Source organism: Sitophilus oryzae, unplaced genomic scaffold (assembly GCF_002938485.1).
Source record: "Sitophilus oryzae breed Bouriz unplaced genomic scaffold, Soryzae_2.0 scaffold_1063_pilon_pilon, whole genome shotgun sequence".
Lineage (NCBI taxonomy): Eukaryota > Metazoa > Arthropoda > Insecta > Coleoptera > Curculionidae > Sitophilus > Sitophilus oryzae.
Genome location: NW_022145686.1, coordinates 2172092 through 2190323, shown reverse-complemented (window position 1 = coordinate 2190323; position 18232 = coordinate 2172092). Strand labels below are relative to the sequence as shown.

Here is an 18232-nt window from a genome sequence, read left to right as displayed (position 1 = left end):
TAAATGTAAACCCGCGCACCGCATTAGATCGGTGCGCTCGGTGCGCTTGGTGCGCTTCGAGCTATCGGCGGGTCTCGCGCCATCAGGCGAAATCAGAGAATGCATGGGAGGGGGCGAATAGTCTACGCCGAGCGACTGTTTTTAGTGGAGCGGTTTTACATTAAACATGTCCGATGAAATATTAATCGAAAGTGTACGAGACCATATTATCATACTTAATATGCGGTTTTTTATAAAAATTTCTTACAAGCACGTAACCTATATTGTTTACTATACTTATTCAATAACTGACTTAGAAAACCTTCCGATTAAACCCATTTATTTCTCATCTCGTTTTGATTATCTCACATTATTTTGAAAATCGAATTTAAATATCGTCAAAAAACTTATCATGTTATTTAAATTTTGGTTTGTTTTGACTTAGTAATAACAGCTGATAAATAGTCATCCTATGTTGATCGCTCCGTAAAAGGTACAAATAGAGAAAATAATATTTATGTTTGAATAAAATATTTGTACATATATCTACCGTATGATAGAAAAAAACGGCGTCCAGTTGGATGAGAAATGACGATTGATGACATTTCCTATATAAATTTACATATAAAATGGCACCGACCTTCATTTCATGGTCATCGCTGATGCCGTTCCTTTTCGATAATACGGTACTATAAAAACTATTTATATTTTTTATTTTTTCAATTTTCTTTGACTTTTTTATTATATTTTAAGTTATTAAAATCTTGGTTTTAAGTCAGTAGTGAATAAAACGAAACTTGTGTTTACATTTTGTTTAATGATTGACGTTTCGACTAATTTTAATTCGGTCTTCTTTAGAATCTATAATATACAATACAATTTTATCACTAGAATGTGTTTAATATATATTTTTTTCTTACCACAAACGTAGAAAATTATTTATACGTATATTATAGATTCTGAAGAAGACCGAATTAAAATTGTTCGAAACGTCAATCGTTAAACAAAATGTAAACACAAGTTTCGTTTTATTTACTACTGACTTAAAACAAAGATTTTAAAAACCTAAAATAAAAGCTATATATAAATGTTTGTAATGACACTTATTTAGATTAAAAAACTAAAAATAGAAGTTTTATTTGACTATTTTTCATATCTAGCTTTGTTTTTCAAGAACAAATTAAACCCTTTTGAATTATACCAAATTTGTTAAAATCGGTCAAGCTAAGAGTCATGTAGTATATTTTATCCCCATCTTCCACTCTATTTCACTAATTTTATGTGGTTTCTTAAGATCTAAATATATTAATGTGTGTTTGGTTAAGATCTACATAATATCAATTTCCATCATAAAGCATAAAATATAAAAAGTTGCATAAAAATATAAATAGTAATAATACTTTATAATTTTTTGAAATGCCGAATGAATTTGACTAAATTTGAATAAACTTCTCCTCGTCTATGCTCAAATTTCTGCTGGTGACGTACTCTCGACCGTCGATCGTGCGACTCCAGTGCGCGGCTACAATCGACTTTCCGACCGGTCGTGCCGCTCGCGCCGCTCGCTCTCGCCGATACCTATTCAGTGCGTGCGGAGCTTTAAGGAGGGCGCGCACTGATGGGCATCGGCGCGAGCGAGCGGCAAGTAATTTTCAGTTTACGTTGAAATAAATGTAAGCCCGCGCACCGCATTAGATCGGTGCGCTTCGAGCTATCGGCGCCATCAGGCGAAATCAGAGAATGCATGGGAGGGGGACGAATAGTCTACGCCGAGCGACTGTTTTTAGTGGAGTGGTTTTACATTAAACATTTCCGATGAATTATTGATCGAAAGTGTACGAGACCATATCATACTTAATATGCGTTTTTTTATAAAAAATTCTTACAAGCACGTAACCCATATTGTTTAATACACTTATTCAATAACTGAATTAGAAAACCTTCCGATTAAACCCATTTATTTCTCATGTCGTTTTGATTATCTCACATTATTATGGAAATCTAATTTAAATATCGTTAAAAAACTTATCATATTATTTAATTTTTGGTTTGTTTTGACGTTAGGAATAACAGCAGTTACATCCTGTACATTAGGTTTAGTACACATAAAAATGTACTTGCTTTGTAATCAATGTAATCTTATAAATACGACTCAAACTGTACAATTCGTTTGAGTCCAATTTAGATCACAATCACACAAAGAGCAATGAACAGATTAATATTGGGACTGTCTCTGAGAGACAAAGTACCGTATATAGAAGTACGGGGGGACGGAACAAAAGTCATGGATGCCATAGAAAAAATAACAAATTTAAAATGGAATTGGGCAGGGCACATTGCAAGGCTAAACGATGACCGATGGACGAAGAAAATAATAGAATGGAGACCAAGACATCATCAAGGCATTCAGGAGCAGAGGCCGTCCTATAACCAGATGGTATGATGACCTAAAACGTATCTGTGGAATGTGTGATGTATCTGTATCAATTTACATCCAGTTACTGTGGTAACTGGATGCAAATTGATCAAAATGGAAGCAAATGAGGTAGGCCTATGTTCAACAGTAAACTTTAGTGGTTGGTTGATGATGATCATGATTTTTCTTATTTGAAGTGTGTTATGTTTTTATAACAAGTACATAGAAACTAACAAAAATTTGACAAAGTTATAGCAATAAAAAATAGGAATGGCTACTGTCGCCTCTGCGACCGTAGATTTTAAACTGTTCTTTGTAAGTCTATGGTGGTGTTTGTCTAACCTGACCCTTCATGCTAGTATGAATAATACAGCTTGGGCAGAGTATAAGACAAACACCGTAGTATAAGAGTAAAATAAGTATTTTATATAATTTGTAAAATGTATGGTTGCAACAGTGAGATCAGTAAAATAATCTTCTAAATTAAAAACATTATTTAGTTTTCAATTTTAATCATCTGCTGATGATACATCTGTGTGCTGATGCTAACATGCTTAGCCAAACGTGCTTCTAGTGCGAAAGTCAAGTGTTCTGGTGTACTGTCACAAATGGGTAATTTGTTGTACTGTGGTGAATTGTTTTATTTTGCTGTTGTAATACAAAAGATTCCAACCCCAACTGTAAAAGTAAGATCAGTATCAATTAAGTGTTAAACATACGTTCTACTATATTTTATAAGTTAAGATAAGTGCTTTTAACTAACATTATTGGTAAATTCGGAATGAATCCTGATTCTAGTATATTGGGGCGGAACTTAAAGTCATCACAGAATTGCTAAATTATATCTCTTCCTTAGACTCTTGTCATTGGTTAATCTGCTTCTTAGACTCACATAATGCACTTAAATGCATATCAAACTTTCGAGTAAACTTTCTCCTATCGATAAAATTTCTGGATCTACTTGATCACACTTTGTTATCAGAGCTTGTCGATATTTATTACTTTGGGTGTACCTCTATTTTTTACCATCACCTGCTGATTTATATAGCAAAATCTTCTATATTTTTAAAACTGTCACAAAGTCTGATTGGGATAGATTATGGGGGTACTAATAAACTCTAGGCTATTAAAAGGGTTTTTTTCACCAACATCCCTATATGTTTAACTAATAGAAAATTCTCAATAATCTGGAATAGACTTCGCTTAGGCCTTCACAATTTTTCTTATTCACATATCTCTTTAAAAAGTATCCTATCCCTTAATCTCCTTACTGTGCAGAATTGTAATATCCACAGAATATTGGGACACTCCGTATGTAAATAATAATAGAGTTATTTCTAAAAAGGTTGAGAATTCTCGAATTATAAATTTATCTGAAACCGCACGCATCAAACTCCATGCAGATTTGTTATGGCAATCTACGATAAAAATAAGGTATCATTAAGTTAACTGTCGTTGACATCTGTGGAAAAAAACAGATAATGAGTACGTCTAGGTGCATATTTGAATGCATGCGGAACAATTTGCCCGCTTGTTAGCAGGATACTTTCCGCGGAGGTTGTTATTTTCTCTATGATTTTACGCAATTAAGTTAATTCCGTGAACAAACACAGGGCTAAAAAGAATCAAATATATAAATTACCGTCTATATCCGAACCCTATTATTTCTGTATCATGTATGGTTTGCGTCTTTTTAAAAAGATTTATTCTCCTAACGGTTTAGAGGCTCAATTGCGATGGATCTAAACAATTGTAATTTTCTGCAGGGAAAATGAGCAACGCATACGTAGATTTTTGTACATTTGGTAGAGACTTAAGGTAAGTTTATACGCGTCCGTCATGATTCGCCTGTCGTTTCGAAATTAGTGTTAATTTTTGACAAGTTTTATGTCAATTTTTAGTAAATGACGTCTTTTTCATATTTTTAGCTGCAAGAAAGATATTAAGGGTGGGAAGTTTTAAAATTGACACAATGTATACCTTAAATAATATATGATGTAGGTAAATTATTTTGAAAATTAGAAAGTACTTTAAAAAAAAGTACCGTATGATCGAAAAGAATGACGTCGAAGAAGCCTGAGGAATGACAGTCGATTATAATTTTGGCAAGATCAATATGAAAAATCGGAAAGACACGACACTTTTATTTGTAAGGGTGACACTTTAAATTAATATTTTTAGCCCTTTTCTCTCAAACCACTAGGAGGGGTAGATGTCACCCTCACAATCTTAAATGGGAATGGGTGTCAAGTGGCACATTTTTTTAAAGGGCGTTTAATGCTCTTTTCAGTGGTATCCTACTCTGTTGTTTTTTGTCCAGGGGTTTCCGAATAATTGCGTTTCAAATTTGCAGAAATAATTACACATGCCTGCATTGAGATTGTGGTGTTCAGGCTATAGTGTTTCTAGTCTAGTGTCTCCTTGTAGTACAAATGATTAGAAGATTAGGTGGTAACGTGGACGTAGCCATTACATTTTTCTAGGAGAGTGGAAATACTAATAAACAGAAAACATCATAAACATTAACTAATTATTGTTTACACCAAAATTGATAACATTTTGAACAACTTATAAGATAGGGCGTAATTGGTGTAACCTAGTCTTCTAATCATTTGCGCAACAAGGAGATCCATTGCAAAGATTTTTGTGTAAAGACTAGCTTGAAAACCAAAATCTCAATGCAGGCATGTTTAATAATTATTGTTTCTGCAACTTTGAAACGCGATTATTCGGAAACCACTGGAAAAAAAGCAACAATGTAAGTACCACTGAAAAGAGAATTAAACGCCTTTTAAAACGATGTGTCAATTGACCCCCATTCCGATTTAAGATTGTAAGGGTGGCATCTACCCCTCCTAGGGGGTTGAAAAAAAAAGGCTAAAAATATTCATTTAAAGTCCTCAAATATTCATTTAAAGCCCTCTTTACAAATAAAATTGACGTGTCTTTCCGATTTTTCATATTTTTAACTACAATAAAGATATTAAGGGTAGGAAGTTTAAAAATTGACACAGTGTATGTCATTTTCAACATCTTTATAGTACTTTGACAGGTTCAAACTTCTTAGTTTAATAAAACTTGGTTAAAAAAAAATAAAAAGGATTGGAAGAGATAAACGTTTGCTCACCATGTCAAAGATCGTGGTATACTGACACAAGATGTGTTCAATATATCAAGAACAAAGATGTGTTCAATATATCTTAGATAGGAACTATCGAAAACAGGAAATATCCATCTTATCTGATACTGAAGCAGCATTAAAAGCGATCAACTCAGTAACCATCAATTCAAAATTGGTCAAAGAATGTCTAGAGAAGCTGAACAAATTAGGCAAAGAAAATAAAGTCCTCCTACTCTGGATGCCGGCTCACCAAGGGATAGAAGGCAATGAAAAAGCAAACGATCTAGCTAGAAAAGGAGCAAACTCCACTCACTGGACCACAACCGTTCTGTTATCCAAATGGAAACCAACTTAAAGCGGAACTCAAGAACCTGGAAGACTCCATCCCTAAACTGGAAAGAGAATCCTCCGAGAGTCTAAGACTATACTAGATAAATATCTCAGAACTTACGACCGAGAAAAATCAAAGATTTTCCTTGATAACAATCTTCGGATTTGCACGGACACTGTCTTCTCCACAAACGCCTCAGTAGATTGAAGCTAAGAAATACCGGCGAATGCAGATTCTGTGGGAAAAATGGACACTAGAACACCTCATCACTGAATGCGCCGAGACGACAACCATTCGTGCCATAAACTTTGGAGTGGACCTAGTATGGATTCCTAGCCATGTGGGTATAAGAGGTAATGAAGATGCTGATAAGATTGCTAAGACTGCGGCAAATGATGGAGATTTTATACCACTTGCATTTTCTATCTCTGAACTTAAATTTCTACACTGTGAATGTAGTCTACAATAAATGTCTACAATAAAAAGTGATATCCAGGCAGAGTGGGAAGTAACAGGAGATTCAAATAAGCTATATAAACGTAAACCTCAATTCTTTCAAGTTTCTGTAGCTCGGTCACTGTCCAGAAGTGAGGAAGTCATTTGGAATCGGCTCAGGTTGGGTCACTGCTATTTCACCCATTCTTTCCTTTTAAAAGGCGACCCCCCGCCTAACTGCTCTAATTGTAGCAACCAATTAACAGTGTACCACTTCCTAATAGAATGTCCCTCCTTCAATAACTTAAGACAATCATTTGGTCTGAATGGCGATCTGGCTTCCGTTCTTGATAACCTACATCCTTTGTTCCAATTTATTAGGGCATCGGGTTTGGGTTCATTAATATAGTTTAATTTAACTTTAATTTGATCAATACCACTAAATGGCCCAGCAGCTGATGTGGTTTATATAAAATCCTTCTTCTTCTTATTCATAAATTTTGGTACGACTATTATCGGAGATGAACAACTAATCTCCGTAAAACAGTCTCATATATTGGCTTTTGTCAAAGCTCTGAGGCTGTATGATGAGTTATAACTCAAGAACGTAGGAAACACAATGATCTGTAAGGTCGCTTGATCAACCCTCCTTGCAAACATTCTACATTTTACAACACTTGGTTTTACATCGAATAAAAAAGTGTTATTTAATGGTTTATTGTAATGATAAAATTATTTAACAGAAACATATTAATAGAATATTAAGTAATTAGAAGTTTGGCTTAATTTTTTAAAGTGAAATATTATTATAGAACAGTGAATATCAATCTATAAAAAACTATTTTCAGAATCATGATGCTTAAGCAAATAATTTATGTAATTTGATGTATTCATGAGCTATAAAAAATGAATCTATGCATGGCTCTTTTACGACCTTAATATGTACATATAAGCCAAGTCAACAACGCTTTGAAAAATTGATAGAGTTTGCATTGAATGCCTTGGTAGTAGAGACCCATTAATCTTAGTTTATCTATTTCGAATAGTTGGCGTCTGAAACTCTCGTAAAGGCAGATATATTCAACAGAAGAAGGGTAACCATAGATCCTTAACAACAAAAAAAAACAACATAAACGTAAGCTTGTATCATATTAAAGCTGGATTAAACTGATATATGGAATAAGATCTGAGAGATATTTTTTTTATCTCAAATGCATATACAATATACAATCTGGTGACTGGTGTCTTGAATGCTTTTTGATATATATTTATATGCAAATAAAAACAATTTATTTCTTTCAAGAAAACTTCATAGTATTCTAATTATCGAAGTGTAATTTTTGACCATCGCGAGTGATATTATTGTAGTGTCAGAAATTTTTTAGGTCTTCTAAATTTTAGAGACCTTTATATTATATTTTATACCATCAAATAAAGTAAAAGAAATGCAAAACCCGAGCCTTTTGAACCTGCCTATGATCTCTAGTAAATGGAATGCAATAGAAATTAGCAAAATAATTAGTGAAAAATATAATGATCCGTATCCCAATAAGAAAATGTTTCTTAATAAACATTTATAGAATTTTATTTCATTTGTAGAATAGAATAAGTTAGATAAGTGTTCACCCCAAAAATAAATAAATAAACAAATAAATGCCTTTATGGCAGGGGTGGATGGGCCATATGGGAAAACGGGAAAATTCCCGGTGGGCCGGTGAAAAAATGGGCCGGTGGGCCGGTTCCGATCAGAGCTCAAAAAAGATTGGATTAGCAAAAATTAAATGGTTAATCTTCTAACTAAAGTGACGTAAGATCCTTAGTGACTCCATAACTAACTAATCAATTTTCATCAGTAATGACTTCAGTTGCTTTTAAACATAAACACCAATTTGTAAAATAACTATTTGTAAAACCCTCAACTATAAAATAACTATTGTAAAATTTCTCTGGGACATTTATAATTTTAATAATCATCTGTTGTTTGTTCGGTTTGAAAATTTGTATTATACAAGGTGAGTGTATAAGTGCAAATATTTTCAGGGCTGGTAGATATCAATAAAATAAACATAATATATTTTCTTTATCGTGTTTCAAATAAGTCCAATCGAGTTATTAAAGTGGGATAAAGAGAGAACAGTAAAAACGTTGCCAAACGTATGAAGTAAACCGAGAAACTGTGCACATTGCTAAGAGACGTGGAATCAGTACAATCAGTACAGAGAACAGTACTTAAAATTCTAGGAAAAATATGAAAACGAAAGTTCAAACGATAACAATTACGTCTCGTGATACTTTATTTGTTTATTCATTAACGAGTTGTAATTTTCCCTGTAGCTTGTAAATTTTAAGTGCAAGTTAGTGCACTTTTGGTAAAAATAAGTGGAATAGAGTTGTTGCTCGACAGTGGTCGCGCTATTAGAGCTCTGAATTAAAAAATCGATATCAAGAAATCAAATAGAAACAATTGATTGTAGTTTTTTCAAAAAGTTTCTTAATATTTCTGCTATATTTTCTTTACATACAGTGATGTGGAAATCTTTATAAATAAAAAAGTTACATGATTGCTGAAAATTGCTATGCACTAAAAGTAAATGGATGTTTTTTTTTTAAATTTTTGAATGGAAAACAAAAAAGCCTATCCTAATATAGCATGGACACCCTAACGATATCCTTATAATCCCATTTCAGATACTCAGAAACATATCTAATGATTTCAAAAAAAAGTCTTAAAAATAAGCGGTTTGCGATCGTGATTTTACTTTACTTGATAGGGAAAGGCGTACCGGAGAAATGTGGCAACGCCGCAACAGCATACCGTCGTATTTCTCTCACTTAATAAGATCCCTCTGCGATTTACTTCCACACATAATACCGACCCAAAAGTAAGAGTTGCCAGCACGGTATATAGAGGCTATGTTATGAGAAGCGATAAATACGAACTCCTGAGACTGGTAATCGAGGGTAAAATTTAAGGTAAAATATTTATAGGCAGACGCCAAAACTCTTGGTTAACTACCTCAGTGTATAGTTTTAGATTCATTTGACACAATTGAATTTGATTTGAAATTTTGTGTATTTGTCAGTCTTTACTGAGCCTATTTTATATATTGTCTTATCTTTCTTTATCTTATTTTATAAATTTTCCTCACAAAATCTGCATTTGCCGTTATTTCTTAGCTTCCATCTACAGAGGTGTTCATTAAGGAGACAGTGTCCTATTATTATATCGTGACAATCCGAAGATATTCTTACTTAAATCAAGGAAAATCTTTGATTTTGTCTCGATTGTAAGTCCTGAGAAATTTCATCGAGTGTCTTAGACCATTAGAGGATTCACAATCCTCTAATGAGGAGGACTTTATTGTCTTTGCCTAATTTGTTAAGCTTCTCTAGGTATTCTTTAACCAACTTCGAATAGTTTTGGATACTCATCAATAGAACATCTGTCGAACTGCAGTATCCAGATTCATGTTAGCAATTTTGAACTATAAACCTGCCTGGGGAGACAGCGACTTAAGAAGAAGTAATAATAAATATATACAAAGTATGCTTCTATTAGTAGTCGTAATAATATCAACTTTTAGATTTCAAAGGAAAGTTCAAACGATAACAATAATTATTCACCGACCTTAGAGCAGAAAGCAATTAATATTGTACACGTATTTCGTATAGCGATTAATAAGGCTGCGAATACATTTGTATATCTCTACAGCATTACGGTTAGCGTTAGGCGAGTTATTAAATCAAAGGCAAGTTCAGGGCATGGGATCGTTGAATTATGCAAGAGGAAAAAATATTGTTAGTCACGATTATGGCTGGAACAGTTGGATCTCGTGATATACTTTAAATTTTATACCTATATAAATAATAAATCGAACGTAAATATGTTAATCGTATTTATCGCATATACAAGGCGGTTTGTTTAAAGGTGTACGTTTTGCGATCGTACTTCTTTTATTTTATTTTTTTTTCTTTATTTTATCTCTTTTATATATTTTTTTTCTTTTTCTTTTTCTTTTTCTTTTTTATATTTTTATTCATTATTTTATTTTTTTATATATTTTTTTTCTTTTATTTTTATTTTTTTATTCTTTATTTTCTCTCTTTTATATCTCAAAATTATAATACTTGTTCAAGGAAAGTTTGAAAAAAATTGTTTTTTTATAAACTCCCCGGCACAAAATTCCGCCAGCCTAAAATTTTGACTAAGTTTGATGTTTCATAACTTTTTAATTTTTAATCCGATTTTTATGATTATGGTATTAGTTTGTAGATACGATTTGTTAGCATTATTTTTTATTATTTTAATGGTTTATATATTTCCGTTAGGTGGGTTTATACCGAGCTAAATCAAAATTCATTCTTCATTTTTTGCAATAAATTCAAAACACCCTGTGGAAAAAATGGGACGGGCATTTTGGATAAAAACCACTTTCCTGTAATCTTACACACAATAGATCTATAACGTCGCTGTGATTAACTCCCCTCCTAAACATTCTAAATCTGAGATGTATTTTTTTGATTATGCTATTATCTCCATTCTTTTATGAGCTAGTTGTATGAGAGAAGAATACACACACACACACACACACATTTTTTCGTATTTTTTATGTTAAAACCATGCCTTTGTTTTTGGTCCTAGTCAAAAGACCTATAAAATAGTGTTTATAATTTATGTAATGTCACTGTCTTTGAAAAATCATATTATTATTCTCTGTTGGGCAGTTACTCTAGCAGACATGGTTTTAAGTCCAAAAGTTGATCTCTACCATGATCAATTAAAGCAACAGCTCTATAGAGTAAACTTTAATAAACAATATTAATATGACTTTTCAATGACAGTGTGTTGATGAGAACCCAACATTAATGCTTTAAATCGTTACTGTCTTATTTAAACGCGAATATCTTCAATAAATATAGATGAATCAAAAAACAAACTACCAAGAAAAAACGTATCTTGATGATGCAATGATTTTTAAATTCCTTGCTTTGTTAACATATTCCACAAGGGTTTTCAAACTTTCACCAAAATATCAACATTTTCTTTTACCTCGTATAATTGACAGATGGAAATTTTCATTTTTAATTTAGAAAGAGATACTGAAGAGTCAAATAATTTAGCTACAAATTGCATAAAAAATCATCAAAGTCGGCCAACTAGAACAAAATACAGGGTGGCCCATCGAAAACGTTCAGCAAGGCATAACGGCCAGGTTATTCTTTTTTTCAAAAAATCCAAACACACGTCAATTTTGTTTGTGAGGAGGAAACATTTGCTCCAAAAATGATTGCAAAATCTTTAACCCTCTAAGCGGGGGAGTCATCCCCTAACCTTTTTTCAAATGGGAAGGGGGGTCAAGTGGTGCCGCAATGAAAAGAGCTTTCTATTCTCGATATTTCCTTGCCTCGTTTTTGAAGATCGGTCGAGTCATTGAGAAAATATGCAGGATTGAAATTTGAAAAGTTTATTTAAACATTTTTCAGAGTAAATGATAAGGATAAATTCCTTCGACCAATTTGCTGTTTTTTCTTATTATTTCTAGATGTTTACGGATTTTTTCACTAACCACAAGGTTGAACGATCAGGTGCGATAGTTGCTAGATAGCTGTTCTGTGACTTGTGCGTTGAAGTTCTTCTCAATATCGTTAAACTCACCCACAACAGAATTTCCAAAAATACCAGCCCACACGTCCAATTTCTGAGGGTTTTGTGTGTGCACCTCATAAAAAACCCTGGGGTTGTCCTCAGCCCAGTGCCGAAAGTTGTGCCGATTAACTACACATTTCAAAAAGAAAGTCATCCGAAAAACATACATTAAATAGGAAATTATTATCATTCGCCACTTGTTCACTCATAGTTTCACAAAATTGCAGGCTTCTATCAAAATCGTCTTCGTTGAGTCCTTGTACCTACTGAATTTTGTACGGGTGGAACTTATATTTTTTTAATATCCTTTGGACACTTGTACGATTCACGCCGGTGTCATTGGCTAAGTTTCTTGTACTCAGCGTATTATCCATGGCATCTTGGCCCAATACGAATACCTCCATAGCTTCAGTTACTACAGGATTTTCCCTCTGCCTCTTTTTATTCATAACGGAACCAGTTTCGCGAAATTTTGCTACTAACTCGCGAACAATCTTGCCATAATGGTGTTTGCCAGGATGGCGTTCATTGAATATCTGCGCAACCCGATTGCCACATCAATATTTTTAGAAAAAAGTTCGATTATTTCCACTTTTTCTGATATTGAGAAGAACTTCAACGCATAAGTCACAGAACAGCTATCTAGCAACTACCGCACCTGATCGTTCAACCTTGTGGCAAGTGAAAAAATGCCTAAACATCTAGAAATAATAAGAAAAAAGAGCAAATTGGTCGAAGGAATTTATCCTTATCATTTACTCTGATAAATGTTTAAATAAACTTTTCAAATTTCAATCCTTCTTATTTTCTCCATGACTCGACCGATTTTCAAAAACGAAGCCGGAAAGTATAGAGAATAGAAAGCCCTTTCCATTGCGGTACCACTTGACCTCCCTTCCCATTTGAAAAAAATTAGGGGATGACACCCCCGCTTAGAGGGTTGAAGATTTTGCAATCATTTTTGGGGCAAAAGTTGTCCCCCTCACAAGCAAAATTGACGTGTTTTTGAATTTTCTGAAAAAAAAAATTACCCTGGCCGTTATGCCTTGCGGAACGTTTTCGATGGGCCACCCTGTATATTAGACTTTAATATACATCAAAATTTTAAGGTGCCCGTTTTTCGTACCGGTGAGTGTATTTCGATAATTTTCGATTTCTTCTTTTTATTTCTACATTTCCTGTCTCCTGGTTCACCATATTTTTTGTTCTTTCGTATTTATCTCTATCCATAAATACAGTTCCAGCATATACCACGTTTCGGCGAAAAATAAGTTTCAAAATTAGATTCTAATTAAAACCAGCCTCAACTTGGATACATTTAATTGTGTATTACAGCCGCATTCTACGGTCATTTTGGCACCAAAATGGGAATGCCGAGTTTTTACAGTACTGTCCTCTTCATTTCTTCTTCTCAGTAATGACTACGACTGGTTTCTTCCATATTTCTTTCTCAAATTTAAAGAAAAACTTGAAGATCTATTCATAGAAGATAGCACACAGCACGTGTATAGAAATAATGCATTTTAATGATGCCTAGTAGATTTTATGTTACGTCAAACTCAATATTAATAAGTAATATTATTTAAAAGAGAAACAAATATAAATATGTATAACTAATAAAAAAAAAATGGCGCCGGGAGGCACGTATAGCCGCCTATACTAAAATATGTTAATAAAAAGTTGGTAGGCAGTAGAGGTGTGTAGTTCGTGAACGAACTAGTTCCAATGAACTATTCCGACCCCGGAATGAAAGGAACTAGTTCCTGGTTTCTCAAAGAACTAGTTCCTCAGGACCTATTCGGGGATCGAGACTGTGACCGATATAGAATAATATGCGACGGCGACGGATCGGCTAGCGCGCGTAGCCCAATGGTAGGCAGGAGTGGGGAGTGCCAGCCGTACATTAATGGATCCGGACCGAGAGGAACTAAACTAAATAGACTAGTTTACGTACGAACAGATCGGGCCAGAGCTATCGATCGATGCTAGGCAGGAGTGGGGAGTGCCAGCCGTATGCCGTATGTTATCGGATCCGGACCTAAAGGAACTAGAGGAACTAAATAAAAGACTAGTTTACGTATGGATCAGCCAGCGCGATTGATGCTAGGCAGGCGTGGGGACTGCCAGCCGTATGTTATCGGATCCGGACATAGAGGAACTATTAAAAGACTAGTTCACGGGAATCTATTCAGTCGGCAGATCCGAGATATAATACAAGGTGACGACGATGGATTCGACCTTGTCTATTGCCACAGCCGGCGCGGCGTAATTACTACAGAAAATTGTCGTGGATACTGTTTTTGATTTTTAGTTTGTTTTTTAAATATTTTACGGGAATGTTTCAATTTAGGTCCCTAAAATTAAGAAATATCTTATAAAGCGAAGTAGATATTCTGAATTTTTAGACAAAAACAAAAAGCTTGAAGGAAAAATGCAATTTTTCGTAAAATTTTTGTAATATTTGCTCCAATTGATTTATGATATAGATTTTTAAATTCTGATTTGAGTTTTTTTTATTTTTTTTTATCTGCAATAAAACTTACCTATATGTTTTTAACATACACAATGACACGTCTCGTTATATCTCCGTACATTATAAAAATTATACAGATCATACTGTGAATAGTTCTGTCTGACAACAAAAAGCATTAGCAAGGGGATGTGAATGTTAGTCGGAAACTATTGTGAACTAAAGACCTAGTTCAAGGAACTATTCCCCTGGAGGAACTAGAACTAAGGAACTAGTTCCTCCCAAGGAACTAGAATTCCCACCTCTAGTAGGCAGTTCTTTTAGTTTCAAAGTAAAGGAATTTTTCCAATTTTGGTCCGCGTTTATTTCCCCTATCCGCCACCTGGGGTCGCGTCCGATGGGAGTTTGGAGTTTCACGGATTTTCTCAAAAATGGACTACGGAAACAAGGAATATCTCAAAAACTGCGACTTTGATTGATTTTGATGTTATTACAAATTTTGTTGCAAATATTATTCCTAATCTTAAATTGAAAACCGCGTTTCGCTAGCTACTGTAATTTTGGAATTACGATTTTTTTAAATTTTTAACCCCCTCCCATAAACCCTCACCAACCCCCACCCCCACCAAAAAATAATGGCCAGATTCTCGGGTGCCACAATATTTTTGTGCCAAATTTGGTTAAAGTCGGTTTAGCGGTTTTTGAGTTATCATGTTACAGACGGACAGACAGACAGACACCATGAGAAAATATTTTGTATTTAGGTCATTTATGACCCAAATAACTCATTTTGAGTGAAATTAAAAAAAACTTTTTTTTTGCCGATCTTAAAAACTTTTTTTTTGCCTACCATACCTGTTGGTATGGTCGGCTAAAAAATAAGTAAGGTTAACGATATAGGCAGTTAGAATTCCAGTTAAAAGACCTTAATATAATCACTAGTATCTAAATAAACACAAAAAATGATATGATCAGATATTCTAATTCTTAATTATAGTACTTTATAATGTTATAGAGATAAGCCTCTTTGCTAGAAAAATGTGGCACAGTATCGAGTTACTTTCTTCCTGATATATTATATTTGATTTAGCTATAAATTAAATTATTCCTGCTCAGTGAAATATCAACATTTTTTTTAACTCGTTTGAAATTTAATTAGTTAATTTAAGAATAAAGTTTGATTAATTAAGGATAGGTTTAATTTTTCATCGTGATCATATCTTGTTTAATTTATATTAGTTCATTTTTAGCAGTTATCACTATGCTAAATGTTTTATATAAATAAAAGTTCAAAATAAGGTGTTCAAATTATATACATAGTGTTACTTAAGTATACAATAAACTATCAACATAAACAGTAAATAAATGTAAGATCCTTAAGAAATATTACTAAATATCAAATATTTATTAATATAATTATCAAAATTTTTGGTTATATACTCTAATTTTTAGAGTTAATATATTTTATATAAATATATACAATCCAATGTTATTTCTTGACATATATTAGCTCATACAGGGTGATTCACGACCATGACACGTTAGGCGTTTATGGAGAATCGGTAGTGATAGGATTTTTGTGAAAATTGGGATTTTTGCATAAAGGCACCTGCTCCATCTGTCTAAAATATTTTCAGCGTTACAATATTGCCAGATCATTTGATAAGTGGTAGCATCTACGTTATTTGAAATGGAACACTCGGTATATTATCACATTTTGGAAACTACTTTGATATCTCATAATTTTTATACTATACTAATCTATACATAATGGCAGTTTTCGAGATAAAAAATAAAACGTTAAAAATTGACAAAAACATGATCTTGAAAAACATTGGTTAATTCATAAATTCGGCATACTAGAAGCTGAAATTTGGTTAAGGAAAGTCGGCATATCCAATCTATCTAAATCAACTGACTGGATATCAAACAGGGAGGTCAGAAAAAATAATTATTTCCGTTTGTTGTAACTCAAATCTCTGTTACTGCCCTATACCCTATGAATATTATTTAAAAAATCAAAACCCAAATAAAATTGCTTTTCAACGATATATCATCCTATAGCTAAACATTCTGGTTAGATTAGGTTAGTTTCTACTTAAGAAACCTTAAGAAGATTAGGTATACGAACATGATATATCGTTAAAAAGGAAAAGTTTCCAAATATGTAACAATATACCGGGTGTTCTATTTAAAATAAGAAAGATGCTACCACTTTTCAAATGATGCGGCAACACTGTAATACTGAAAATATTTTAGAAAGTTGGAGCAGGTGCCTTTATGTAAAAATCCAAATTTTCATAAAAAATTCTATCACCAGTTAACCATAAACGTCTAACGTGCCATCGCCGTGAATCACCCTATATAAGATAATCTTTCCATCGATTTTTCAAAAAAAGACTTGCAACGTGTACTGCTTAAATGAGGTTCTCCAAATGGATATTGAAATCAAAGATATCAATTAAAAAGAACTGTAGGTACTGGAAATTCGGAATTGATAAAAATGTTATACATTAAATACAGCTGAATGATTCGGACAGAACGACTCACGAAATACGAAATAGTTGATAGGACAATCTACATCTTATCTTCATCTATAAATACTCTAGATTCTCGGTATTCGATCCGTATTAAGGTCAAGTTACATAATTCTCTAAGATAATCTTCCCATCTAGTTTTCGCGAAAAAAATAGCTTGCTCGTTCCAACGTATACAGCTTAAATGACCCATTAGCGCTGGCCTGCCTTTTACCGTCCGTTTTTGCCTAATCGGTCGCGAGCATCGACGCTTATCGTCGATATATAAAGACCGTTTCTGTCCCAGTCTGTTCCTTTCCTTTTCTGCCACACTGCGCGGCGAGTCTCCAATTTCCATATTGGGAACAATGTCACTGGTAGGCGATATCTCGTCGGTTCTTTACCGAGATCAAGTATTAGAAGAATATACCGGTTTGTGCAGTGTCATTCAGACTAGAAGAAGTTCCGTGTAAACTTTAGTCCCGTCAAATCCATAAAATAATAAAATACATTTATTTTGAAATTAAATATTTGTGTCCAAATATATTTTGCAGTTATTGTAAACGTGAGACTAGGGGGCTTAACAATAACAGGGTTGCGCCATCATGTTGTATTCTAATACTTGATTGAAGCATTTAGGCTTGGTGCATTTCAGTTGATTTCAACAAATTCCGATCGCAGCGCTTCAACGGCAGAAATCAGAAATTATCAGTATGTATTTCACGCCCCTTCATATTGATCACATTAAAATAATATTGAAATCGTGGTTTTGTCCTAATTTATGTATTTTAGTTTTTTGCTAGTGCAGTTATTGAGACTATAAAATACTCAGATACGGAGGTTTGTGTGATTTAACACTGTTTCGGTTGGTAGTAAAAAATAAGTGAAAAAGAATTCGAATCAGGCGTCGTGTTGTGTCGTGACAATTTCAAATGTTAATAAAATTGCCGAAAAAATAAGAGACAGCGTAATTAGGGCGTTGTTGGGTGCAATAACATTCAATAACTCAACTTTCCCGGATATTCAACTCTCCCGAAACAACATTTTATAGCTTCATAGTTTCTTACACCGATTTGATCAAAAGCAAAAATGGATTCAAGCAGTTCGGCGAAACAAGCGTATAAAAAATTATACAGACGTATTAATTATTAAATAGACATATACTATGAGAGGGTAAAATATAATTTGCAATATTAATGGTATACTTTTTTTAATCAACTAGTAATTAAATGTTTTATGAACATAAATCTCTCTAAAATTATAATCATGTACCTTTGAAAAATTTCGTTATAGCTAAAATAGCCCCAATTATGCCCC

At 33.5% G+C, this 18232-nt stretch overlaps 1 protein-coding gene across 1 annotated transcript in view; it reads right to left on the bottom strand.

The window, feature by feature from the left end:
• The window catches only part of LOC115879058 (delta-like protein D), a 336547-nt gene that overhangs the window by 44363 nt on the left and 273952 nt on the right, over positions 1-18232 (bottom strand). The gene's annotated exons all lie outside the window — the stretch shown is intronic.